This window comes from Phacochoerus africanus, chromosome 2, assembly GCF_016906955.1.
Source record: "Phacochoerus africanus isolate WHEZ1 chromosome 2, ROS_Pafr_v1, whole genome shotgun sequence".
Lineage (NCBI taxonomy): Eukaryota > Metazoa > Chordata > Mammalia > Artiodactyla > Suidae > Phacochoerus > Phacochoerus africanus.
Window position 1 is genome coordinate 86,878,805 of NC_062545.1, and position 27,467 is coordinate 86,906,271.

Here is a 27,467-nt window from a genome sequence, read left to right on the forward strand (position 1 = left end):
TCAATTAACTTTTGTGAAGTTAAATAACAAATTATAAACTATTTTTATTTAGTTCTTTAAGCCCAACACACACACAAAAGCATAAAGATCAAAAATTGATAGAGAGAGGGATCAATGTGGTGGAGGAGTAAGAGACAGCATTCACCTGCTCCCACAAACACATCAAAAAAAAAATCTACATGTAGAACAAATCACATAGACTATCTACTGAAACACCGGCAGAAGATTTTAAACCTCCAAAAGGGCAAAAAATCCTTCACATAACTAGGTAGAACAAAAGGAAAAAAATTTTAAAAAGAGAGAGAGAGCAAGGAAGGAATTAGGACAAGACTAGTACTCCTGAGAGGGAGCTGTGAAAGAGGAAAGACATCCACTTTCTGGGAAGACACCTAACCCACAGGGAGATCAGCCAAGTTGGAGGGATCTCAAAGTCTTGGAGTAGCTGGACTAAGGAGGGCAAAGCAAAGTGAGAGCCACACAGACCACTGGTACTACTGCCCCTGGACACCCCAGCCCGAGATGTTCAGGTCAGGGCTGGGCATTGAGACTTGGGCTCTGGAGGTCAATTCCTGGGAAAGGACTAGGGTTGGTTGTGTGAAGACGGCCTGAGGGGCCAGGGAGCAGTGTGCCACAGACTGGGGAGCAGAATGCCACAGCTGAAGGAAGTCAGGGGGAGGTTTGGGCCCGCAAGAGAGGTTTGGGCCCACAGGAGAAGGAAGGTGACATTGTTGGGGAGGGTGAGAGGAGGGGTGAACCACTATAGGAATATCTTTCCCTGTGCACATGTGCAAGGACTCTCAGAGACCGGGTGCCTCTGGCACAGGCTATGGGTGACAAGGGGCCACTTGCATGGTCTACAGGAGACAGGACACCTCTTGTGTGGCTATGGGTGGCCAGGCACCCCTCTTAGCATGGGGCCAAGTGCAACATGGCACCTCTTGCATGGTCTGCAGGTGGTGGGGGCAAACTACAGCAGTCATTTCAGACACCAGATGTGGGTGTGGCCCACCATCACTAGGGGTCCATGAACAGGCATCACCTGTGGCCCCAGAACCTCAGAAGTTGGCACACAGGAGGGCACTGCAACTAAGCACCACCTGTTGTTGCTCTCACTCCCCTAGGAATGCACATACCCTGCTGCTGGCACTGCCAAATGCTCCAGGTGCCGCCTAGCCCTGCCTGAAAATCACTGTCACTTCCCAGGGCCATGGAGCTAGGAGAAGCCTGTAACACCTTCCAGTGGGTCCTTGTCACTGTCAAGGGTCCAGCAACCAGGCACTGGCTACTGGCCCTGCCCATTGCCTCCATCTCCCTGGAAGCATGCATTGCACCCTAAAAATAAATAGTAAGCCCCCCCAAATACCCAGGGACACTCAGGAATATAAATAGCCCTCCAAGACTACAGTAGCTATTTTCCCTAAACTCACAGAATAAGAAAAATATAAGCACAATGAAGAAGCTCAGGAAACATTCCCAGTTAAAAGAACAGAAGAATTCACCTGAAGGAGCAAACAATGAAACCGACCTGTGCAGTCTAACAGACACAAGGTCAAAAGGAGATAGTGAAATACTAAAGGAATTAAGAGCAAATATGAAGGAATTAAGAGTAGATATGAGCAGTAATGCAGATTACTTGAGAAAGGAACTAGAAAATATATGAAAGAGCCAATAAAAATTAGAAAATTCATTTGCAGAGATGCGAGCTCAGTTAAAGGCAAGGAAGAGCAGAATGAATAATGTAGAGGAATAAATTAGTGACTTGGAAGATAGAATAATGGCAATCACCCCATCAGGACAGCAGACAAATGAAAAAACATGAAAGTAGGAGTTCCCGTCGTGGTGCAGTGGTTAACGAATCCGACTAGGAACCATGAGGTTGCTGGTTCGGTCCTTGCCCTTGCTCAGTGGGTTAATGATCTGGTGTTGCCCTGAGCTGTGGTGTAGGATGCAGACACGGCTCGGATCCTGCATTGCTGTGGCTCTGGCGTAGGCCGGTGGCTACGGCTCCGATTTGACCCCTAGCCTGGGAATCTCCACATGCCATGGGAGTGGCCCAAGAAATAGCAAAAAGACAAAAAAAAAATGAAAGTAATATGAGAGATCTATGTGATAACAAAGCAGGCCAGTCTATGTGTAATAGGAATTCCAGAAGGAGAGGAAAAAGAAAAAGAGATTGAAAATATATTTGAAGAAGTTATGGCTGAAAACTTTCCAAATCTAAAGGAAACAGATATCAAGATAAAGGAAGCACAGAGAGCCCCAAACAAGTTGAACCCAAAAAGGCCCACACCAAGTTACATTATAGCAGAAATAGCAAAAGGATAAAGAGAGGATTCTAAAGGCAGCAAAAGAAAAACAAAGCATTAATTATAAGGGAACACCCATAAGGCTATCAGCTGATTTCTCTACAGAAACACTACAGGCCAGAAGAGAGTGGCAAGATATTTTCAAAGTTCTAAACGGAAAAATTTGCAGACTAGAATACTCTACCCAGCAAGAATATCAGTCAAAATAGAAGGAGAAATAAAGGCTTTCTTCAAAAAAGAAAAACTAAAAGAGTACAGCAATACTAAACCCATTCTTAAAGAAATACTGAAAGGACTTCTCTAAATAAAAAAGAAGTAAGAAGAAATAGGATGGAGGAAATCACGACTGGAAAGCAATCACTTAAATAAGCCAGTATACAGATCTAAAAGGAAAAAAACTTATAAAAGTCATGATAAACACAAGGAAGAGCAAAAGGACAAAGATGAAGATGTTAATAAAGGACTTTGAAATCATAAAATGTGGAGTTCCTGTTATGACTCAATGGTTAACGAATCCAAATAGTATCCATGAGGATGTGGGTTCCATCCCTGGCCCTGGTCAGTGGGTTAAGGATATGGTGCTGCCTTGAACTGTGGTGTACGTCGCAGATGCAGCTCGGATCCTGCATTGCTGTGGCTCTGGCATAGGCTGGCAGCTACAGCTCCAACTGGACCCCTAGCCTGGAAACCTCCATATGCCACAGGTGTGGCCCTGAAAATACAAAAAAGTAAAAATAAAAATCATAAAATGTGTGGAAAGGAAGTAAGAAAATCTAGGCTCTCTTTTTTTTTTAATGTGTTTTGAGCCTATATAACTATCATGCTAAAGCAAGCAGATATAGGAAGGGGTTAACATACTTGAAAAACAGTGCAACCTAAAATCAAAACCAAATATTATATCCATAAAAACTAAAAAGAGGACACAAGCATAAAATAAAAAGAAGTCATCCTACCAAAAAAAAAGAAACAAAGGAGAAACATAGAATCAACTAGAAAACAAGGTTTAAAATGGCAATAAATACATACTTATCAATAATTACCTTAAATGTCAATGGACTGAATGTCCCAATCAAAAGACACAGAGTGGCAGATTGGATAACAAAGCAAGAGCCTACAATATGCTGCCTACAAGAAACTCACCTTAGGGGAAAGGACACATATAAATTAAAAGTGAGAGGATGGAAAAAGATATTTCATGTGAATGGAAAAGATAGGAAAGCAGGAGTTGAAATCCTCATATCAGACAAAATAGACTTTAAAATGAAACCCATAAAGAAAGACAAAGAACACATTTAATGATAAAGGATCCATTCAAGAAGAGGATATTACAATCATCAATATATATGCCCCTAATATAGGAGCACCCAAATGCAGACAAGAAATACTAACAGATATAACAGGGGAAATTGATGAGGATACAATAATATTAGGAGACTTTAACACCCCACTCACATCAATGTACAGATCCTCCAGATAGAAAATAAATAAGGCAACAGAGATCCTAAATGACATAATTGAAAAGTTAGACTTAATTGACATATTCAGGACATTACTGTTTACATGGAGACTAAACAACATGCTACTAAAACCAATGGGTCAATGAGGAAATCAAAAGGGAAATTAAAAAATAACTCAAGAGAGAGGACAAGATGGCAGAGGAGTAGGGGGACACGCTCGCTCTCTCCCACAAACACAACAAAAAAGCACATCTACAGAATAAATGACTCGCACAGAACAGCAACAAATCGCTGGCAGAGGAACCTAAACTCCAATAATGGCAAGAAGTTCGTGACATTACTGGGCAGAACGGGAGAAAAGAGGAGAGTGAGAGAAGGTGAATCCGAGTGGGACGGGTGCTCCCGAAAGGGAACTGTGGAGGAGAAAGGGATCCCGCACCCTGGAAAGTCACCTACAGAGGGAAAGATCAAACAACCGGAGGAATCTCCAGATGCAGAGAAGAGTGCAGCAGTAAGTTGGAGTATGGAAAAGCCGATCAAGAACCCAACGGACCATCTGAACTACGGGCACAGTCACCAAAAATTGAGACGCCTGGGTGGGGGCTGGGCACCGAATCCCCGGCTCCAGAGGTTAGTCCCTGGGAAAGGGCCGGGGGACACCTGGGTGGGAGCTGGGCACTGAGACCTAGGCTCCAGAGGTTAGACCCTGAGAACAGGCTGGGGGGGCGGGGTGGAGCGGAAACTGCTTGGGAGGTCTAGAAACCATTTGACGGGGCAGAGACTGCCTGGGAGACTAGAAAACAAAGCTGTCACAGAGGAAGGGAACAATACTCTAGGGGCGGGGAAGTGAAAAGCTGCATCAGAGGGAACCTGGGAGAAGAGCCTGGTCTGCGCCCGTGCTGGGGAGGGGAGAGAAGAAGGGGTGGGTCCCCATAGAATACCCCCCATGCCACAGCAAGCTTACAGGCCCGCTAGCTAGCAGAAAGCTGTGCTTCCCAGTGCATCCCCTCCCCCCACCCCCGCCACCCCCTACACTCTCACCGGACCTGGGGCTGCCTGCCATCCAGGAGGGCTGGCCTCAACAACTGCCTGAAGCCTACCACCACAGGGGCTGTCCCTGCACAGGCCTGCTTGCCCTTTGGAGGGGCTACACTTCCGCAGAGCAGCACCAAAACACCACCAGTCCCCGAGAAAAGGCCTGCAGCCCAGAAAAGCTGCAACAAGGCTGGCCGAGTCAGGAAAAGATCTCAGACGGTTTTTCTGAGTCGGGCTGCCCCGGGGAGGAGCCTCTTGGGTCTCCAACGGCCCTGCTACCTGCCCAAGCCCCCAGGGGGTGCTGAGACCTAGTGGACCAGCTGCATAGGACTGCCAGCTCCAGGCAGGACCCCCTACAGCCCAGAAAAGCTGCAACAAGCTCGGCCGAGTCGGGAAAAGATCTCAGACAGTCTTCTGAGTCGGGCTGCCCTGAGGAGGAGCCTCTTGGGTTTCCAGTGGCCCTGCTACCCTCCCAAGCCCCCAGGGGGTGCCCCACTCCTGCGGAATAGCTGCTCAGCACCACCAGCCCCCTGGAAGTGCCCCTGCAGCCCAGAAAAGCTGCAACAAGCTCGGCCAGACTGTGAAAAGATCTGTCTACATTCTCAGGCCATCCTTCTGAGTTGGGCTGCCCTAGAGAAGAGCCTCTTAGGTTCTCAGTGACCCAGATAGCTGCTCCAGCCCCCAGGGGGTGCTGCACTCCTGAGGAACAGCTGCCCAACACCGCCAACCCCCTGCAAGAACCCCACCAGAGAGCAAGCTCTGCATGACCAAGTGAAATCTGCTACCATCGTGGTGTGGACCTCCCAGTCCTGTCTGACCTCAGGAAGCCCTCCTTTGCTTCAAAGAAACACTGTTAGCCCCATCAACACTCCAGAAAAGCCACACTGCCTCAAAAAACATTGACCAACAATGCCAGCCCTCAGGAAATATTCCACGGCAGTGACAAGGCAAACACTGCCCAATAACAGAGAGTACAACTCCCTCAGGAGAAAGAAAACAACAAGCAAGATGAAGAAGCTGAGAAACCACCCCCAGTCAAACCAACAGGAGAACTCACCTAAAACAGTCAACAATGAAACAGATCTCTGCAGTCTGACAGACCTGGAGTTCAAAAGAGAAATAGTGAAAATACGGAAGGAATTAAGAGAAGATATGAACAGTAATGCAGATACCCTCAGAAAGGAACTAGAACATATAAGGAGGAGCCAAGAAAAACTAGAACATTCATTTGCAGAGATGCAAACTGAACTAAGGGCAGTAAAAACCAGAATGAATAATGCAGAAGAACGAATCAGTGATATGGAAGATAGAATAATGGAAATCACCCAATCAGGTCAGCAGACAGAAAACCAAAGCAAAAAACTGAAAGCAATATAAGAGACCTATGGGATAATAAAAAGTGGGCCAATCTACACATAATAGGAATTCCAGAGGAGTAGAAAAAGATAAGGGGATGGAAAATATATTTGAAGAAATTATCACTGGAAACTTCCCAAATCTAAAGGATGCTGGGTTCAAGATACAAGAAGCACAGAGGGCCCCAAACAAACTGAACCCAAATAGACCCACAGCAAGACACATCATAATAAAAATGGCCAAAGTTAGTGATAAAGAGAGGATCCTAAAGGCAGCAAGAGAAAAACAGAATGTTACCTACAAGGGAACCCCCGTAAGATTATCAGCTGATTTCTCTACAGAAACACTACAGGCCAGGAGGGAATGGCCAAGAGATATTTAAAGTGCTCAAAGGAAAAAATATGCAACCTAGAATACTCTATCCAGCAAAAATATCATTTAAAATAGAAGGGGAAATAAAAATTTTTTCCAACAAACAAAAACTTAAAGAATACAGCAGCACAAAACCCAGGCTAAAGGAATATTGAAAGGGCTTCTCTAAACCAAAAAGAAAGGAAGGAAAGGGAAGAAAAAAGAAAAGAAAAAAAAAGAAGAAGAGGAAGAACTAGGATTGAGGAAACTGCAATCAGAGAGCAGTCACTCAAATAAGCCAGCATACAGATTTAATCATGAACACGCTTCACACAAAATAAAATTAAAAAGAAAAAAATAAAAAAGAGTCATCAAAACCATAAAATGTGGGCAAGGGATGTTAGGAAGTAAATAATCCTTTTTGTTTGGTTGTATGTTTCTCTTCTTAATTTTAATATAGTAATGAAGTGTTTGAACTTACAGGACCATCAGGCTAAAACACACAATTATGGGAAGGGGTTAGCATACTTAACAAACAGGGCAACCACAAGCCAAAACCAAATATTGCATTTGCAAAAAAATAAATAAATAAATAAATAAAAACGCTCAAGCAGATAATAACAGCAGACCATCCAACCAAAAAAAAAAAAAAAAACAAAGGAAGAATGGAGAACCTTCAATCAACTGGAACACGAGGTTCAAATGGCAATAAATAATCATCTATCAATTATCACCTTAAATGTCAATGGACTGAATGCCCCAATCAAAAGACACAGAGTGGCTGAGTGGATAAAAAGGCAAAAACCTTCAATCTGCTGCCTACAAGAAACTCACCTTAGGACAAAAGATACATATAGATTGAAAGTGAAAGGGTGGGGGAAAAATATTTCATGCCAATAGACATGACAGAAAAGCAGGAGTCGCAATGCTCATATCAGACAAAATAGACTTTAAAACACAAGACATAAAGAAAGACAAAGAAGGACACTATTTAATGATTAAGGGATCCATCCAAGGAGAGGATGTTACTATCATCAACACATATGCCCCAAATATAGGAGCACCCAGATACATACAACAAATATTAACAGACATAAGGGAGATATTGATGAGAATACAACCATAGTAGGAGACCTTAATGCCCCCCTCACATCAATGGACAGATCCTCTAGACAGAAACCAATATAGCACCAGAGATCCTAAAGGAAACAATAGAAAAGTTAGACTGAATTGATATCTTCAGGACACTACATCCAAAAAAAAGCAGAATACACATTCTTCTCAAATGCTCATGGAACATTCTCAAGAATCGACCACATATTGGGACACAAAGCGAATCTCAATAAATTTAGGAGCATAGAAATTATCTCAAGTATCTTCTCTGACCACAATGCCATGAAATTAGAAATCAACCATGGGAAAAGGAAAGAGAAAAAAACCTACTGCATGGAGACTAAACAACATGCTACTAAAAAACCAATGGGTCAATGAGGAAATCAAGAAGGAAATTAAAAACTACCTTGAAACAAATGATAATGAAGACACAACCGCTCAAAACCTATGGGATGCTGCGAAAGCAGTGCTCAGAGGGACATTTATAGCAATACACGCCTTTCTCAAAAAAGAAGAAAGATCCCAAATTGACAACTTAACCCTCAACATACACAAATTAGAAAAAGAAGAACAAAAAAAGTCCTAAAGTCAGCAGAAGGAAGGAAATTATAAAGATCAAAGAAGAAATCAATAAAATAGAGACTCAAAAAACAATAGAGAAAATTAACAAGACCAAGAGCTGGTTCTTTGAAAAGGTGAACAAAATTGACAAACCCCTGGCCAGACTCACTAAAAGGAGGAGAGAAAGAACCCAAATAACCAAAATTAGAAATGAAAAAGGAGAAATCACAACGGATACAGCAGAAATACAAAGAACCATAAGAGAATACTACGAACAACTCTACGGCAACAAGTTTGACAATCTGGAAGAAATGGACAATTTCTAGAATCTTACAGCCTGCCAAAACTGAATCAAGTAGAAACAGACCAACTGAACAGACCCATCACTAGGAATGAAATTGAAGAGGTCATAAAATCACTCCCTACAAATAAAAGTCCAGGACCTGATGGCTTCACAGGTGAATTCTATCAAACATATATAGAGCAATTGGTGCCCATCCTCCTTAAACTCTTTCAAAAGGTTGAAGAAGAAGGAATACTCCCAAAGACAGTCTATGATGCCACCATCACCCTCATTCCAAAACCAGACAGAGATACCACCAAAAAAGAAAACTATCACCCAATATCATTGATGAATGTAGATGCCAAAATTCTCAACAAAATCTTACCCAACCGAATCCAACAACATACCAAAAAAATTATACACCATGACCAGGTTGGGTTCATCCCAGGTTCACAAGGATGGTTCAACATATGCAAATCAATCAGCATCATACACCACATTAACAAAAGAAAAGTCAAAAATCATATGATCATCTCAATAGATGCAGAAAAAGCATGTCACAAAGTCCAACATCCATTCATGATCAAGACCCTTGCCAAAGTGGGTATAGAGGGAACATTCCTGAATATAATCAAAGCCATTTATGAGAAACCCACAGCAAATATAATCCTCAATGGGGAAAAACTGAAAGCCTTCTCCCTCAAATCTGGAACAAGACAGGGATGCCCACTCTCACCACTGCTCTTCAACATAGCTTTGGAAGTCCTAGCCACAGCAATTAGACAAACAAAGAAATAAAAGGCATCCATATAGGAAGAGAAGAGATCAAAACTGTCACTGTATGCAGATGACATGATACTATACATAGAAAACCCTAAGGACTCAACCCCAAAACTACTTGAACTGATTAATAAATTCAGCAAAGTAGCAGGATATAAGATTAACATTCAGAAGTCAGTTGCATTTCTGTATACCAGCAATGAAACATTAGAAAAGAAATACAAAAATATGATACCTTTTAAAATTGTACCTCACAAAATCAAATACCTCGGAATACACCTGACCAAGGAGGTAAAGGACCTATATGCCGAGAACTATAAAACTTTAATCAAATAAATCAAAGAAGATGTAAAGAAATGGAAAGATATTCCATGTTCCTGGATTGGGAAAATCAATATTGTAGAAAGGGCCATACTACCCAAAGCAATCTACAGAGTCAATGCAATCCCTATCAATTACCCAGGACATTTTTCACAGAACTAGAACAAACAATCCAAACATTTATAGGGAACCACAAAAGACCCAGAATCGCCAAAGCAATCCTGAGAAACAAAAACCAAGCAGGAGGCAGAACCCTCCCAGACTTCAAGAAATACTACAAAGCCACAGTCATCAAAACAGTGTGGTACTGGTATCAAAACAGACAGACAGACCAATGGGACAGAATAGAGAATCCGGAAATAAACCCTGACACCTATGGTCAATTAATCTTTGACAAGGGAGGCAAGAACATCAAATGGGAAAAAGAAAGTCTATTCAGCAAGCATTGCTGGGAACCTGGGCAGCTGCATGCAAAGCAATGAAACTAGGACACACCCTCACACCATGCACAAAAATAAACTCCAAATGGCTGAAAGACTTAAATATACGACAGGACACCATCAACTCCTAGAAGAAAACATAGGCCAAACACTCTCTGACATCAACAGCATGAATATTTTCTCAGGTCAGTCTCCCAAAGCAATCGAAATTAGAGCAAAAATAAACCTATGGGACCTCATCAAACGGAAAAGCTTTTGCACAGCAAAGGAAACCAAAAAGAAAACAAAAAGACCACTTACAGAATGGGAGAAAATAGTTTCAAATGATGCAACCGACAAGGGCTTAATCTCTAGAATATATAAACAACTTATACAACCCAACAGCAAAAAAAAACCAATCAATCAATGGAAAAATGGGCAAAAGACCTGAATAGACATTTCTCCAAAGAAGATATACAGATGGCCAGCAAACACATGAAAAAATGCTCAACATCGCTGGTTTTAAAAGAAATACAAATCAAAACTACCATGAGATACCACCTCACACCAGTCAGAATGGCCATCATTAATAAATCCACAAATAACAAGTGCTGGAGGGGCTGTGGAGAAAAGGGAACCCTCCTACACTGTTGGTGGGAATGTAAACTGGTACAGCCACTATGGAGAACAGTTTGGAGATACCTTAGAAATCTATACATAGAACTACCATATGACCCCCACAATCCCACTCTTGGGCATCTATCTGGACAAAACTCTCCTTAAAAGAGACACGTGCACCCGCATGTTCATTGCAGCACTATTCACAATAGCCAGGACATGGAAACAACCCAAATGTCCATCGACAGATGATTGGATTCGGAAGAGGTGGTATATACACAATGGAATACTACTCAGCCGTAAAAAAGAATGACATCATGCCATTTGCAAGCAACATGGATGGTACTAGAGAATCTCATACTGAGTGAAATGAGCCAGAAAGACAAAGACAAATACCATATGATATCACTTATAACTGGAATCTAATATCCAGCACAAATGAACATCTCCTCAGAAAAGAAAATCTTGGACTTAGAGAAGAGACTTGTGGCTGCCTGATGGGAGGGGGAGGGAATGGGAGGGATCAGGAGCTTGGGCTTATCAGACACAACTTAGAATAGATTTACAAGGAGATCCTGCTGAATAGCATTTAGAACTATGTCTAGATACTCATGTTGCAACAGAAGAAAGGGTGGGGAAAAAATGTAATTGTAATGTATACATGTAAGGATAACCTGACCCCCTTGCTGTACAGTGGGAAAATAAAAAAAATATTAAATAAATAAAAATAACTCAAGATAAACGATAATGAAAATACAACCATTCAAAATCTATAGGATGCTCCAAAAGCAGTTCTTAAAGGGAAGTTCATAGAAATATAAGACTTTCTCAGAAAAGAAGAAAAATCTCAAATCAACAACTTAAGCAGCAACCTAAAGGAATTAGAAAAAGAAGAACAAATGAAACCTAAAGTCAGCAGAAGGCAGTAAATCATAAAGGTCAGAGAGGAAATCAATAAAATAGAGATTCAAAAAACAATAGAAAAAATCAATAAAACCAAGAGCTGGTTCATTGAAAGGGTAAACAAAATTGATAAACCTCTGGCCAGACTCACCAAGAAGAGGAGAGAAAGAACTCAAAATAAGAAATGAAAAAGGAGAAATCCCAACAGAAATCCCAACTGCAGAAATTCTAAAACCGTAACAGAATATGATGGACAATTACATGCCAACAAATTTGAAAACCTAGAAGAAATGGTCAACTTTCTAGAGACATACAGCCCACCAAAACTGAACCAAGAAGAAACATTAATTAAACAGACCAATAACTAGAAATGAAATTGAAGTTGTAATAAAAAATACTCCCTAAAAACAAAAGTCCAGAACCATATGGCTTCACAGGCAAATTCTACCAAGCAAAGAACTTATACCCACCCTGCTTAAACTTTTCCAAAAGACTGAGGAAAGAACACTCCCAAAGACATCCCATAGTGCCACCATCACCCTAATACCAAAACTAGACAAAGATACTACCAAAAAATAAAATTATAGGCCAATATCTTGATGAATATAGATGCAGAAATTCTTAACAAAATTTTAGTAAACCAAATCCAACAACATATAAAAAAGATCATACACAATGACCAAAGGGGTTTCATCCTGAGTTCACAAGGATGGTTCAACATATGCAAATCATAAACATCATATACCACATTAAAAAAAGAAAAGTCAAAAACCCTATGATCATCTCAATGCATGAAGAAAAAACATTTGACAAAGTTCAACATCCATATCATGAAGATAAAAACTCTTACCAAAGTGGGTATAGAGGGAACATACCTTAACATAATAAAAGCCATTTATGACAAACTCACAGCAAATAAAATACTCAATGGAGAAAAACTGAAAGCCTTCTCACTAAAATCTGGAACAAGATAAGGATGCCCACTCTATCCACTGTTATTCAACATAATATTGGAAGTCCTAGCCTCAGCAATCAAACAAAGGAAATAAAAGGCATACAAATAGGAAGAAAAGAGGTAAAATTGTCACTGTATGCAGGTGACATGATATTATATATAGAAAACCCTAAGGACTCAACCCAAAAATTACTTGACCTGACCAACAAATTCAGCAAAGTAGGAGGATATAAGATTAACATTCAGAAATCACTCGCATTTCTGTATACTAACAATGAAACATCAGAAAAGTACTACAAAAATACAATACCTTTTAAATTGCACCCCTAAAAATAAAAAACCTGGGAATAAACCTGACCAAGGAGGTGAAAGGTTTATATGCTGCAAACTATAAAACATTAATCAAGGAATTAAAGAGGATTCAAAGAAATGGAAAGATGTACCATGCTCCTGGGTTGGAAAAATTAATATTGTAAAAATGACCATACTACCCAAAGCAATCTAGAGATTCAATGCAATCCCTATCAATTTACCCATGACATTTTTTCACAGAACCAGAACAAACAATCCAAAAACTTATATGGAACCATAAAAGACCCAGAATTTCTAAAACAATCCTGAGGAACAAAAACCAAGCAGGAGGCATAACTCTCCCAGACTTCAGGCAATATTACAAAGCCACAGTAATCAAGACAGGGTGGTACTGGTACTAAAACAGACATTCTGATCAATGGAACAGAAGAGAGAACCTAGAAGTGAACCGAGACACCTAATGTCAATTAATCTTCAATAAAGGAGGCAAGAATACAAAATGGGAAAAAGTCTCTTCAGCAAGTAGTTCTGGGAAACCTGGACAGCTGCATGCAAATCAGCGAAACTGGAACACACCTCACAGCATGCACAAAAATAAACTCAAATTGACTTAAGGATGTAAACATAAGACAAGACACCATCAAACTCCTAGAAGAGAACAATGGCAAAACATTCTTTGACGTCTACTGTACAAATGTTTTCTCACATCAGTCTCCCAAGGCAACAGAAATAAAAACAAAAATAAACCAACGAGACCTAATCAAATTGACAAGCTTTTGCACAGCAAAGTGAACCATAAAAAAAAAAAAAAAGACAACCCATGTAATGGGAGAAAATAGTTTCAAATGGTGCAAACAACAAGGGCTTAATCTCTAAAATATACAAACAACTTATACAACTCAACAGCAAATAAAACAAACAACCCAATTGAAAAATGGGCAAAAGACCTGAATAGACATTTCACCAAAGAAGATATACAGATGGTCAACAAGCATATGCAAAAATGCTCAACATCACTGATTATTAGAGAAATGAAAATCAAAACTACTATGAGGTACCACCTCACACCAGTCAGAATGGCTGTCATTAATACGTCCACAAGTAACAAATGCTGGAGAGGGTGTGGAGAAAAGGGAACCCTCCTACAGTCTTGGTGGGAATGTAAACTGGTACAACCACTATGGAAAACAGTATGGAGGTACCTCAGAAAACTAAATATGGAACTACCATAAGATCCAGCAATCCCACTCTTGGGCATATATCTGGACAAAACTTTGTAGACTTCTAAAACTTTCCCCTATGTTCATAGCAGCATATATCTAGACAAAACTTTCCAGTTTCCAAAACTTTCCCCTATGTTCATAGCAGCACTATTCACAATAGCCAAGACATGGAAACAACCTAAACGTCCATCAACAGATGAATGGATTAAGAAGATGCAGTATGTATACACAATGGAGTACTACTCAGCCATAAAAATGCCACTTGCAGCAACATGGATGGATCTAGAGACTCTCATACTAAGGGAAGTAAGTCAGAAAGAGAAAAACAAATACTGTGCAATATTACTATATCTGGAATCGAAAATATGGCACAAATGAACCTATCTATAGAAAAAAAAAGAAAAATGAAAAACTCATGGACATGGAGAACAGACTTGTGTTTAAGAGGGAGGGAGTGGGATGGCCTGGGAGTTTGGAGTTAGTATATGCAAATTATTGCATTTGGACTGGATAAGCAATGGATCCTGGTGTATAGCACAAGAAACTCTGTCTAGCCACTTGTGATGGAACATGATGGTGGATAATGTGAGAAAAAGAAAAAAATATATATGACTGGGTTACTTTCCTGCACAGCACAAATTGACAGAACACTATACATCAGCTATCATTTTAAAAAATATTTAAAATACCATAGACAATATCTACAAGGTGGCCAATAGCAGCTCAAAGCCATGCTCAGGGCATCTTCGCAAATATGAATTCAAGATTGGATAGTCATGCAAGAGAAAGTTCCCAGTCACAGCTAGGTATTTCCTTTAGCTACACAGCACTGACCTTGCATATATTTTGTGTATCTTCCATGAATTCAGTGCCACTGCTGCTCATGTGAAAACTCAAAACAACGCCAAAACCTAAATGAGAGAAATAAAATAATAAAGAATAAGATTCTATCTGTTAGGCGAACTTTGGAGCATCACAAACCACTGCAATAGCTAAGATTTTATTTTCTGTCCCCAGTGAACAATTAATATGTTTTCCTAAAAAAAAAAAACAAAACCTCCTCATAGATCTCAATACAGTAGTCCATCCTTGTCTGGGATTTCACTTTCCATGCTTTTAGTTACCCTCAGCCTGAAATTTTTAAATGGAAAATTCCAGAAATCAACAATATCTAAATCTAAAATTGTGCATCATTCTGAATAGCCTGATGAAATCTCGTTCCATCCTGCTCTGTCCAGTCCAGACTGTGAGTCACCCCAGTGAATCTCTCTCCCATTGGTCACTTAGTAATCCTCTGGTTACCAGCTATCCCTGGTACTTGTGTTCAAAGGACCCTTATTTTACTGAATAATGGTCCCAAAGCACAAGAGTAGTGATGCTGGCAATTCAGATCCACCAAAGAGAAAACATAAAGCGCTACCTCTAAATGAAAAGGTGAAAGTTCTCGAACTATTAAGGAAAGAAAAAAAAATCATAGGCTGAAGTTGCCAAGGTCTACAGTATGAACAAATCTTCTATCCATGAAATCGTGAAGAAGGAAAAAGAAATTCATGCTGTTTTTGCTCTGCCACCTCCAACTGCAAAAGTGCTTAGTTAACTTTTAAGTTTGTACAATATTTTGAGAGAGAGACCACATTCACATAACTTTTATTACAGTATATTGTTATAATTGTTCAATTTTATTATTATTTATGTCTAACATTATTTATCAGTTATTTATAAATTAAGCACATCAAGAGATAACCAAAATTTTATCCTAGATATGTATGAATAGGAAACAGCATAGTATATAGAAGGTTCAGTACTAGCTTTGATTTCAGGCATTCACTGGGGGTCTTGGAATCTAACCCCATGGATAAGGGGGCTCTACTGTATCTCCTTGGCTTCTGGTCTGTTCCTCACAGAACAGAACGATTTTCCAAAACATGAATCTTGATCACCCTACCTCTGTCAAGTCTTTCAAGAGCGCTCATAATAAAGCCAAATGCCTAGCACTGCCTGCAAATGCCCAGTCCTGACTCATATCATCTCATATAAGAACCTCAGACGCTGTCCATCCTTCAGAAATACTGGCCATCATTTCATTAAACCACCCTCTGTGTTCATGCTGTTCTGCTGGAAGCCTCTTCTCTGCTTTCCTTGCCTATATAAAGGCTATTTCTTTATACTTTTGTTTAATCATTCCTTCCTCAAGGAATCCTATTCTTTTATCGCCAATTCCATCAAATCTGCCTTGAATAAACTGTGATGTCACCATACCCCCCTTCAGTGACACTTATCACAGCTGTAATTTCATATTTATTTGTGCTATCAGTTCTATAGTCTCTAAGTTTTATGTCTGTTCTTTCACCAGTGTCTCTCCAGTATCTGGCATAAATCTGGTGCATAGTAAGTGCTCAATGAACATATTAAACAAATGCATAAATGATGAATTGTTTTAAAGAACTCCAAAGGTTGAATAGTTCAAAGATGTAAAAAAAGAAATCAATGAGAGCCATACCATAGCAGTCAGCAGAGGTTTGCTGAGGCAAAAGTAAAACAATTATGACAAATGTAAACTATAAAAACAAGCACTATGACCCTAGACCTTGAGTCTTCTATTAAATTGTATTCCAGAAAACTTATTTTCAAGTCCAACAATTGTCTTTGATTGAGAGTTGTCACACTGTCACCTTAGAATGCCATCATAGAGTTCCTGTTGTGGCTAAGCAGAAATGAATCTGACTAGCATCCATGAGGATGCAGGTTTGATCCCTGACCTCGCTCAGTAGATTAAGGATCCAGCATTGCCGTGAGCTGTGGTATAGCTCTCAGGCATGGCTTGGATCTGGCATTGCTGTGGCTGTGGCGTGGGCCGGTGCAGGCAGCTCTGATTCAACCCCTAGCCTGGGAACCTCCATATGCCATCTGTGCGGCCCTAAAAAGCAAAAACAAAACAAAACAAAAAAAAAACAACAATAACAAAACCCAAAAAACAAGGCCATCATATGTAGTAAATGCTACAACTGTGCCAAGCATAATAACACTTTGATACTTCATATGGCATCCTGGGGACCTGCAGAGCCTTGGGGACATCTTGGTTGTGAACCAGAATCATCACAGCACAACTCAGTGGTCACGGACAACATGAGCTTGCTTTCAGGGATCTGTGCTGCAGCAGTATTTTGCCTCCAAGCCTTCTGCTATGTCTGGGCTGATGACAGTGCCCTGGCACACAGGCAGGCATGCAGAAGTAGTTCTCACAAGCCTGGGGGTGTGACGGCAGCCACTAACCTCTGCCCATAGAAAATGCCCTTCATGCTACCCACAGCCCAAGTGTTTAATGCCGTCCACTCTGAGGACACACTAACGTAGTGAAAAGCATGACAGATTTTGACCAGAAATTTGGAACTTGGTCCTGCCTCCATCATTAACCAGTTGCATGACCTTGGAAAATGCATTTGACCTCTTTAATCCTCTATAGAAAGTTAAACCAGATCAATAGTTGAAACATTTTCACCACTAAGCCCTCCTGCTAATAACTTTTAACCATGGAGAGCTTGGGCTTCAAAATATTGTGTCTAGAAAGAGTCACTTAGTGAGCAATAATTAATGTTTCATTTTTGTTTGTTTTGTTAAAAATTCCGACAAACCTCTAAGGGAGATCAGAAATGGTAGTGACATAAAGGAGTGAAGTGTTGGGAGTGAGAGGGCAGGATAGGTGATTGGGCTATAAGGACAGGTCAGTTTCATCAGGTAATTAAGCAACAATCTGATGTTCTGTTTTTATGGAACAAAGACCTATAACCACATTAGGGGGGAAAAAGCTGAGCAAGAGTAAAAATTTTTGTCTTGGCATTTTGATATACTGAAAATAGCTCATGACACCCATAACTACTTTTGTAATTATTCAGAGATCTCGGGCTGGACATCATTGCATGATCCCTGAAGTCTCTTGGAAAAGTGTGCTCCAAAATGAATTTTTATTAAGTGAGTTTTGGGGACACTGACTTGTGTTATCAACCTAGGGAAAAAATTTTAAAGGGGAGGCAGTTGTCCCTTGTACATATAAAATTACATCTAAGAAATTAAAAAAAAATTTTTTTCTTTTTAGGGCCACACCTTTGGCATGTGAAAGTTCCCAGGTTAAAGCTGCAGCTGCCGGCTTATGCTACAGCCACAGCAATGCAGGATCTGAGCCATGTCTGGAATCTATATCACAGCTCATGGCAACGACAGATCCTTAGTCCACTAAGTGAGGCCAGGGATCAAACCCACATCCTCATGGTTACCAGTCAGGTTTGTTACTGCTGAGCCACAACAGAAACACCCGATCTTTTTTAAAATTTTATAGTTCAAGGGAAACTATATCTTTCTTGCAAATATTCATTTCATCCATCTTTTCTATCAGTGGTTTAAATTCATTTATAGATGCATTCATTCTCAGTGGGGCACTACCGCATCAAACAGGACAAAAATTGTTCTCTGGGAAATGTTTAAAAAAACTTGAAGTTCCTGCTGTGGTGCAGTGGGTTAAAGGATCAGGCATTGCTACAGCTGTGGTGTAGGTCAAAGCTGTGGCTCAGATTCAGTCCCTGGCCTGGGATCCTACATATGGTGCAGCCATTAAAAAAAAAAAAAAAAAAAAAGCAACAAAAACAACAAAAAGCTCTTAATATTGCAACGACATGTAGCATGCTAAAGCTCAACCCTACCTAACAAAAACTTATTCTTAGTATTTAACTTCTCTTGTTGGGGTTTTGGTTTTTAGGAGTATCACATAAGTAGCTTGACATTGAATTCATAGAAGGTACACAAAATGTATGATGGGTCAGTTCTATAGAACTACGGCTAATGGAAGGCTGGGAATTGAGGACTTTTCCTGCTCTATTGTTGGGTCTCACATTACGAGGGGTGGTCTGTGCATGGCCATGGGCTGCTGTTGGCCTCATTAATGCTGTTTATGTTTGCTCCTCATGCTTCTGTGTGTAAGCAGGAGTTTGAGAATGAAATAAAAACTGTTTATCTTTTATTATTTAACTTGACAAAATTATTTGATACTCTTTTATTTATGTCAAGTGCTGAAAAGAAAAATGTCAACAATATTGGCATGACTGTCTAGCAGCTAAACTAGAAGTTATATTCTCATATCCAGCAAAAGTTAATTTTACACAGCACAGGAAAATATAGCCATTATTATATAATAACTTTCAATGGAGGATAGTCTACAAAAATACTGAATCACGGAATTTCCATTGTGGCTCAGCGGGTTACAAACCCAACTAGTATCCATGAAGATGTGGGTTCAGTCCCCGGCCTTGGCTCGGTGGGTTGGGGATCTCGCATCGTTGCCATGAGCTGTGGTGTAGGTTGCAGAGGTGGCTCAAATCTGGCATTGCGGCTGAGGCATAGGCTGGCAGCCTCAGCTCCGATTTGACCCCTGGTCTGGGAACTTTCATATGCTGCAGGCGCAGTCCTAAAAGAAAAAAAAAAATACTGAATCACTATGTTGTATACAACATATATTATACTAAAGTAAAACTGCAAATCAACTATATTTCAATAATGAACTTAAATATTTAAAAAGTTGTTACTAAATAATTGTGAAATTAATTGTTAATTATTATACTTTTGGTGGAAAAATAACACTTTTGAGTGAATTTTTTGATAATATTCAGTTACATTGCTATTATCATATGTACACACACGCACACACACACACACACACACACACACACACACACCATACACACACACAGGATTTGTTCCCTCTCTGGGGTTTAGTTTCTTTAGACTTCTTTGCATTCAACAACCCTCTTTTAAAAATAATTTTCTTAGTTCAATTAATTTAAAGATGGACGTGATTGTCCCAGGTTTCTAACTGAAGTAGAATGCCATTTGTTTACTTGTTTTAATTTTTGCTGTTTTGATAAAGGGAAAAAAATCAATAGTATATAGGGATTTTGTTTGATTTTAACCTTTAAGGAAGGACTGGCATGTCAGCATCTGGGATGAGGATTCCTTCTCCAGTCTAAAGATAGTGACAGAGGAGTTCCTGCTGTGGTGCAACAGAATCAGCGGTGTTTGGGAGTGCTGGGACACAGGTTCAATTCCTGGCTCCCCATCCTGGATTAAGGATCCTGTGTTACTGCAGATGTGGTTTAGGTTGCACTGTGGCTCAGATCTAATCCCTGACACAGGAATTCTATATGCTGTAGGCAGCCAAAAAAAAAAAAAGGATAGTGACACATAGGCAGGTTACTCTGAAGGGGGTCTCAGGACAGAGAGGGAGCCAAAATGAAATATTTAGAAATGTGTCACAACGCTGAGAACAAGGCTGATGCTCAGATTGTAGGGCAAAGGTTCGTCAAATCCTTTTATGTAAAGTCACTTGATCTTCATCTTCCAACTAAAATTTCTCATGGTTGCCTGTTAGGTCCCAAAGCAGATATGAAGTCTCATTAGAGCCTTTTCTCTTTGATCTAATGAAAGATGTCAGTCAAAATAGTGTAAAATACCAGACTAGATTAAAGATCTAGGGGTTTCTACTGTCTCTGTCAGGCGGCCCTGTGTAAAGCACAGGTTATAAAGGCCCAGAGCTGGGCAGAGAAAGTGTCTTTCTAAAGTTGTGTGTTCCATTATGTGGTCATTTCCATGAAGGGAGGGGATTCTTGTACACTAAATAAAGTGATGTGTTAGCCAAAAACTGAATTTAAAAAAATCTGAAGAGGAAAAAATTATACTCATTTTGCTATGTAAATAAGATTTGGTTTATTTATAACCTAATTCATCCTAAAGCTTCAAAAATACATCTTTGGAAACCACTGATCATTTCTCAAAGCTTCCCTTCAAGTCCAAAGGCATAAGTTAAGCTCTCTAAGCTCCTTTTTCATGTCTACTGGGAAACAGGCCAATGAAACATAAAAAGTGCTTCTGAACTTAACCAAAATATTGAAGGCTTTCCCCATCATTAAGAGAAGCCCAAAAGCCTATTTCACTATATCTAGAATTACATGGTTGGATCTGAGACTGTCTTGGCACCTGGTCCCCCAGACAGCCAAAGGGATGTATTTGTGGGAAAGCTGGCCATGGTGCAGGTCATTCTGGCTCTGGCACCTCTGTTTTGCAAAACTTTGCCAATTAAAATGCCCATTATTAATTTTCATGAGGTAGACCATTAAAGAAAAACCCATTAGGGTCTCTGTGAAGCTGACAGGCATAGCCCAACATCTTTATGTTTCTATTTGCTCATTAATTAATAATCTTAAGGTATAAATAATAATCTTAAGGCTTAATAATTATATCTAAACAATATCTTGCCATTGTTAATTGCCAATGGTATTGACTGAAGGCAAATAAATGCAAAGTCTACCAAGCCTTGGGGAGAAGGATATTGTCAAAGAAACTGCAAACTTGGAAAAACCCAAACTGTTTAACCTTCAAAGCAATCATTGGGAACTCTACCCCAGAAAAGGAAGAAGTGGGAGACCAAAATGGTACAAATTCTTTCAATGCCCACTTCCTTTTGGCCCTGGAGGATGAAGCACAAGGAAGACCCTCCTAGAGGGCAGAGTCGGGGTGTTTGTGTGAAAGTGGGCATGGGAGATCCTCCTGGAGCAGAGATCTTGCCATCCAGGGTGCCAGAGGAGCCCATCAAGGAACTCAGAGGTAGAGACTGAGTATTGTCTACTGAGTCCCAATATAGCAGGTTTCAGGGAGCAGATAACTCGGCTACATCTGTGCCTGATGGAGAGGGCTGAGTAGCTTCTTAAGTCCTGGACTTTGAGCTGGACAATGTAAATGGAAAAGATGGATGGGATTTGAGAGGTTTCTCTCTAGGACAGAAGTTGAATCTGTTTTATGTGTGAAGAAAAGATTAGGCACAGGTATTTGAGTCACCAAAGGAGAGCTTTGTGGCTGAGATGCTAGGGTTTTTGTTTTCCATTGTTGCTATAACAAATTACCATAAGTTTAGTGGCTTAAGACAACAGGAAAGTATTAACTTACAGTTCTATGGGTGAGAAGTTCAACATGTCCCACTGGGCCAGGATTAAGGCGTTCCTTCCTAGAGGCTCTGGGGGAGAATCTGTTCCCTCTCCTTCTCCAGGTTACAGAGGCCACCTGCCTTCCTTGGCTCATGGTCCCTTCTTCTTTAAATCCAGAAGCAGCAGGTTGAGTCTTTTTTCATGTGCAATCTCTCTGACCTGCCTTCCAAACCACAACCAAGAAAAGTTCTTTAAGAGTTCATGTGATTAGATTGTGCCCATCTGGATAATCCAGAATAATTTCCCCCATCTCAAGGTTCTTACTGTAAAGTCATTTTTTTCCCCATAAAAAGTAACCTATGCCCAGGAATATTCTGAGAGTTAGGATGTCAGTATCTTTGGGGGACAATGATTCTGCCTACCATAGGCAAATACCTCAATAGCCGTTTCCCACTTCTTCAGAAGTAGGACATTCATGTTATTTACTGAAACCAGGGAACCTCATTGCCCAGAATAAAGTTCGTATTTCCCAGACCATGGCTGGTGTGACTGAATTTCTACCATAGGATGTAAGCGGAAGTGGTATGTGCAGCTTCTGGAAGAGAGAGGGCATGTCTTTCCCTTTTTTTTTATCCTTCCTGCTGGCCAAACTGCACACACGAGCAGGGAAGCTGGATCAGGAAGCCTAGAATGTGACAGAGAAGCTGCATGAGGAGGACGATAGAGTCATAAGGAGAGAGACTACATCCTAGGGGATCAGGAGCTACCATATTGACCCTGTGTTGGTTAGTTGAGGGGGAAATTAACTTCTATCTTCTTAGCCTCTGTTACCAGGGGGTTTGGATGCTCAAACTCGCCCCTATCAAATACACAGGATGCAAAGACACTGCCAATCCAAAGGACAGAAATCAGGATAAATGGCTAGGAAATGAGAAAAAGGGATTTGAAATTTCTCCAGGCTTTGGGCAGCTAAAGAAGGAGAAGTCATGAGTATGACAAAGACAAAACAAAACATCAAGAAGAAAGTATAGCACAACAAAAGTATAGGGTTCAAATGCAGGTATGCAATGGGAGCCTCTGATCAATACCTTTCTCTACAAACTTTACAGGAGTTGAATTTTAACTTTAAAAGTTAAAACCTTATCAGTTTTCATTGGGGAAAAAAAAGGACCCCAATGTCTTAGTGGTTTAAAATAACAAAGGCTTATTTCTCACTCGCTGCACATGTTCAGTGCAGGTCAGCAGAGAGAACCACTCATTTTAGCAATGAAAAGCTCATCTTTTTTTTTTTTTTGGTCTTCTTAGGGCTGCACCCATGGCATATGGAAGTTTCCTACATCACAGCAATGCCAGATCGGAGCCACAGCCACAGTTTGTAGCTATGCCAGATCCTTAACCCCCTGTGAGGCCAGGGATCTAACCTTTATCCTCATGGATACTAGTCTGGTTCTTAGCCTGCTGAACTACAATGGGAACTCCAAGCAAAACTCATCTTAATGTGTGCCCCTCTGCACACTGAAGCAGGAAAAGGGAGTATGGTCAACCATACACTGCTTCTTTTTTTTTTTAAGTCAATGAATTTTATGACATTTATAGTTGTACTATGATCATCACAACCCAATTTTATAGCATTTCCATCCCAAACCCCCAGCCCACCCTCCCACCCCCAACCTGTCTCCTCTGGAAACCATAAGTTTTTCAAAGTCTGTGAGTATCTGTTCTGCAAAGAAGTTCATTGTGTCCTTTTTTTTAGATTCCACATGTACGTGATAGCATATGATGTTGGTGTCTCACTGTCTGACTGACTTCACTTAGCATGATCATTTCTAGGTCCATCCATGTTGCTGCAAATGCCGGTATTTCTTTCCTTTTAATGGCTGAGTAATATTCCATTGTGTACATGTATCACATCTTCTTTATCCACTCCGCTGTCGATGGACATTTAGGTTGTTGCCATGTCTTGGCTATTGTATATAGTGCTGCAATGAACACTGGAGTACACATGCCTTTTCGAGTCATGGTTGTCTCTGGCTAGATGTCTCTGGATAGATGCCCCGGAGTGGGATTGCTGGATCAAATGGTAATTCTATTTTTAGTTTTTTGAGGAATCTCCATACTGTTTTCCACAGTGGTCATACCAATTTACATTCCCACCAACAGTGTGATAAGGTTCCTTTTTCTCCACACCCTCTCCAGCATTTCCAGCATTTATTGTTTGTACACTTTTTGATGATGGCCATTCTGGCTCACACGCTAGCTCTTAAAATTGGTACTCAGCACAGAAATATAGGTCAGTGGAACAGCATAGAAAGCCCAGAATTAAACCCACGCACCTACAGTCAACTAATCTATGACAAAGGAGGCAAGAATATACAATGGAGAAAAGACAGCCCCTTCAATAAGTGGTGCTGGGAAAACTGGACAGCTACATATGAAAGAATGAAATTAGAACATTTCCTAACACCATACACAAAAATAAACTCAAAATGGATTAAAAACCTAGATATAAGACTGGATACTATAAAACTCTTAGAGGAAAACAGGCAGAACCTCTCAGACATAAACTACAGCAATATCTTCTGATTACCTAGAGTAATGACGATAAAAACAAAAATCAACAAATGGGGCTTAACTAAACCTAAAGTTTCTGCACAGCAAAGGAAACCCTAAATAAAATGAAAAGACAGCCCACAGAATGGGAAAAAATATTTGTAAATGAAGCAACTGACATGGGATTAATATCCAAAATTTATAAACACCTCATGCAGCTCAATACCAAAAAAACAAACAACCCCATCAAAAAGGGGGCAGAAGATCAGAGTTCCTATTGTGGCTCAGTGGTTAGCAAGCCTGACTAGCATCTGTGAGGAGTGTGTTCGATCCCTGCCCTTGCTCAGCAGGTTAAGGACCCAGTGTTGCTGTGACCTGTGGTGTAGGTCACAGATGTAGCTCAGATCCTATGTTGCTGTGGCTCTGGTGACTACACCTCCGACTGGACCCTAGTTTGGGAACATCCATATGCTGTGGGTACAGCCCTAAAAAGACAAAAAGACAAAAAATAATGGGCAGCAAATCTAAACAGACAATTCTTCAAAGAAGACATACGGATGGCTGAAAAACACACGAAATGATGTTCAACATCACTAATTATAGGAGAAATGCAAATCAAAACTACTCTGAGGTACCACCTTACACCAGCCAGAATGGCCGTCATCCAAAAGTCTACAAACAGTAAGTACTGGAAATGCTGGAGAGGGTGTGGAGAAAAAGGAACCTTATCACACTGTTGGTGGGAATGTAAATTGGTATGACCACTGTGGAAAACAGTATGGAGATTCCTCAAAAAACTAAAAATAGAATTACCATTTGATCCAGCAATCCCACTCCGGGGCATCTATCCAGAGACATCTAGCCAGAGACAACCATGACTCGAAAAGGCATGTGTACTCCAGTGTTCATTGCAGCACTATATACAATAGCCAAGACATGGCAACAACCTAAATGTCCATCGACAGCGGAGTGGATAAAGAAGATGTGATACATGTACACAATGGAATATTACTCAGCCATTAAAAGGAAAGAAATACCGGCATTTGCAGCAACATGGATGGACCTAGAAATGATCATGCTAAGTGAAGTCAGTCAGACAGTGAGACACCAACATCATATGCTATCACGTACATGTGGAATCTAAAAAAAAGGACACAATGAACTTCTTTGCAGAACAGATACTCACAGACTTTGAAAAACTTATGGTTTCCAGAGGAGACAGGTTGGGGGTGGGAGGGTGGGCTGGGGGTTTGGGATGGAAATGCTATAAAATTGGGTTGTGATGATCATAATACAACTATAAATGTCATAAAATTCACTGACTTAAAAAATGTGGTGCTCAGCAGAGTAGCACTATTCACAATAGCCAGGAGGTGGAAGCAACCCAAACGTCCATTGATGTATGAATGAATAAAAAAATTCTTCAGCCTTTAAAAATGAAGGCTAGCATATCACATGCTACAACATGGATAAACTTTGAGGACGTTATGCTAAGGAAAAGAGCAGTCACAAAAGACTAATACTGTCCACCTGATTCTACTTATTAAGAAGTAACTAGGGTAGTCAGATTTATAGAGACAGAAAGTAGAATGGTGGTTACCAGGAGCTGCTGGGAGGGGAAAGAGGAGTTTGTTGTTTAATGGGTACAGAGTTTCAGTTTTGCAAGATGAAAAGTTCAGGAGCTATGTTTCACAGTCCTATTCATGTGAATATGCTTAACACTACAGAATTGCATACTTAAAAATGACTAAGATGGTGAATTGCATGGTATGCATTTTTTAGCCACCATTTTGAAAGATGGTGCTCAGGAAAGTTACATGTCACTTCTGTTCACATTTAATTAGCAGAACAAGTTAAGTCACTAAGCCTGACTTTAAGAGTAGGGGGAGGAGAGGTATAATCCTAGTAGGGGCCCTTTCGCAGTAAAGCAAACATGTTTGGTGAACAGCATTATTATTACAATCTCTCCCCCTAGGCATGATATATTTCTTTCACCTTCCTTCCTGCATACAAAATGCATTCCTTCATTCCCTTTCTAGAAAAATCGACTCTGGAACGGCGTCACGCTCACAGCCCAGGATTTCCGGAGGAGGATGCGAATTCTTTACATGGGGTGTGGGGCGGGGATGTGTTAGCAGCTTCTCCCACAGGTCCCTGTGCACCTCCTCTTGATCCAGAGACCCACCTCCTCCAAATGTAGCGCGTGTGCACGCGCATGAGCGCGCGCGCGCACACACACACACACACACACACACACACACACACACACACACTCTCTAGTGGTGAGGCAGGATCAAGATAATTTTAATAAGCACTCACATGAAAAATAAGAAGAATGGGAAACCCATGGCAGTCACTGGCCCGTTACCTTTCTGATATTAGCCTGGGCAGGTTTCCGCTCCCCACGCAACGGACGAGAAACTGTCCCTGATGAGGATCCATCTAGGTTTTCTAGGAGGTGGTCCCCTGTCTCCACGGGCCTCGGATTTTCCCTCTGTGAGACTCCTCCTTTTCCGTTGTTGTCCTTAAACCTCTGAAGCAGGCACTGAAAGATACATAGTTAGTCTGAATTCGAATCTGGGGTTACAATACAGCCGTGGATCAGAAGGGCCGGCGTTCTACACCATCCTATGTGGAGTTGAGCATCCAGCTGAGTTCAGTAACCACAGAGGGCCTGGAATCCATGCCCGGTGGATACCCTGGAATGACTTCACTTGCTTTAGGGGTTGAGTAGTCTTCTCAGCATACTTCTTGCCCATCTCTGATGGGGAATCCGAGGGTCATTTTAAGTCCCAAATAGTCACAACTGCATTTAATCCCAGTTGGTGCCTCTTTGAACACTAAAACTGTTTTCAAAATTTAAACCTGTTTGGCTTCTTACCTACTCCCAGGTTACCTTTCTACACATGCTTCTCTGCCATATTTCTCTGCTCTCTTGCCCCAGTGCCTGCCTCTCTCCC

General features: G+C 40.7%; 1 long non-coding RNA gene across 1 annotated transcript in view; it reads right to left on the reverse strand.

Moving 5' to 3' along the window:
* The window catches only part of LOC125117539 (uncharacterized), a 52,092-nt gene that overhangs the window by 11,505 nt on the left and 13,120 nt on the right, over positions 1–27,467 (reverse strand). The window contains exon 2 of the long non-coding RNA XR_007132649.1: positions 21,980–22,180. This is a non-coding gene — a long non-coding RNA (uncharacterized LOC125117539). The remainder of the gene's footprint in view (positions 1–21,979; positions 22,181–27,467) is intronic.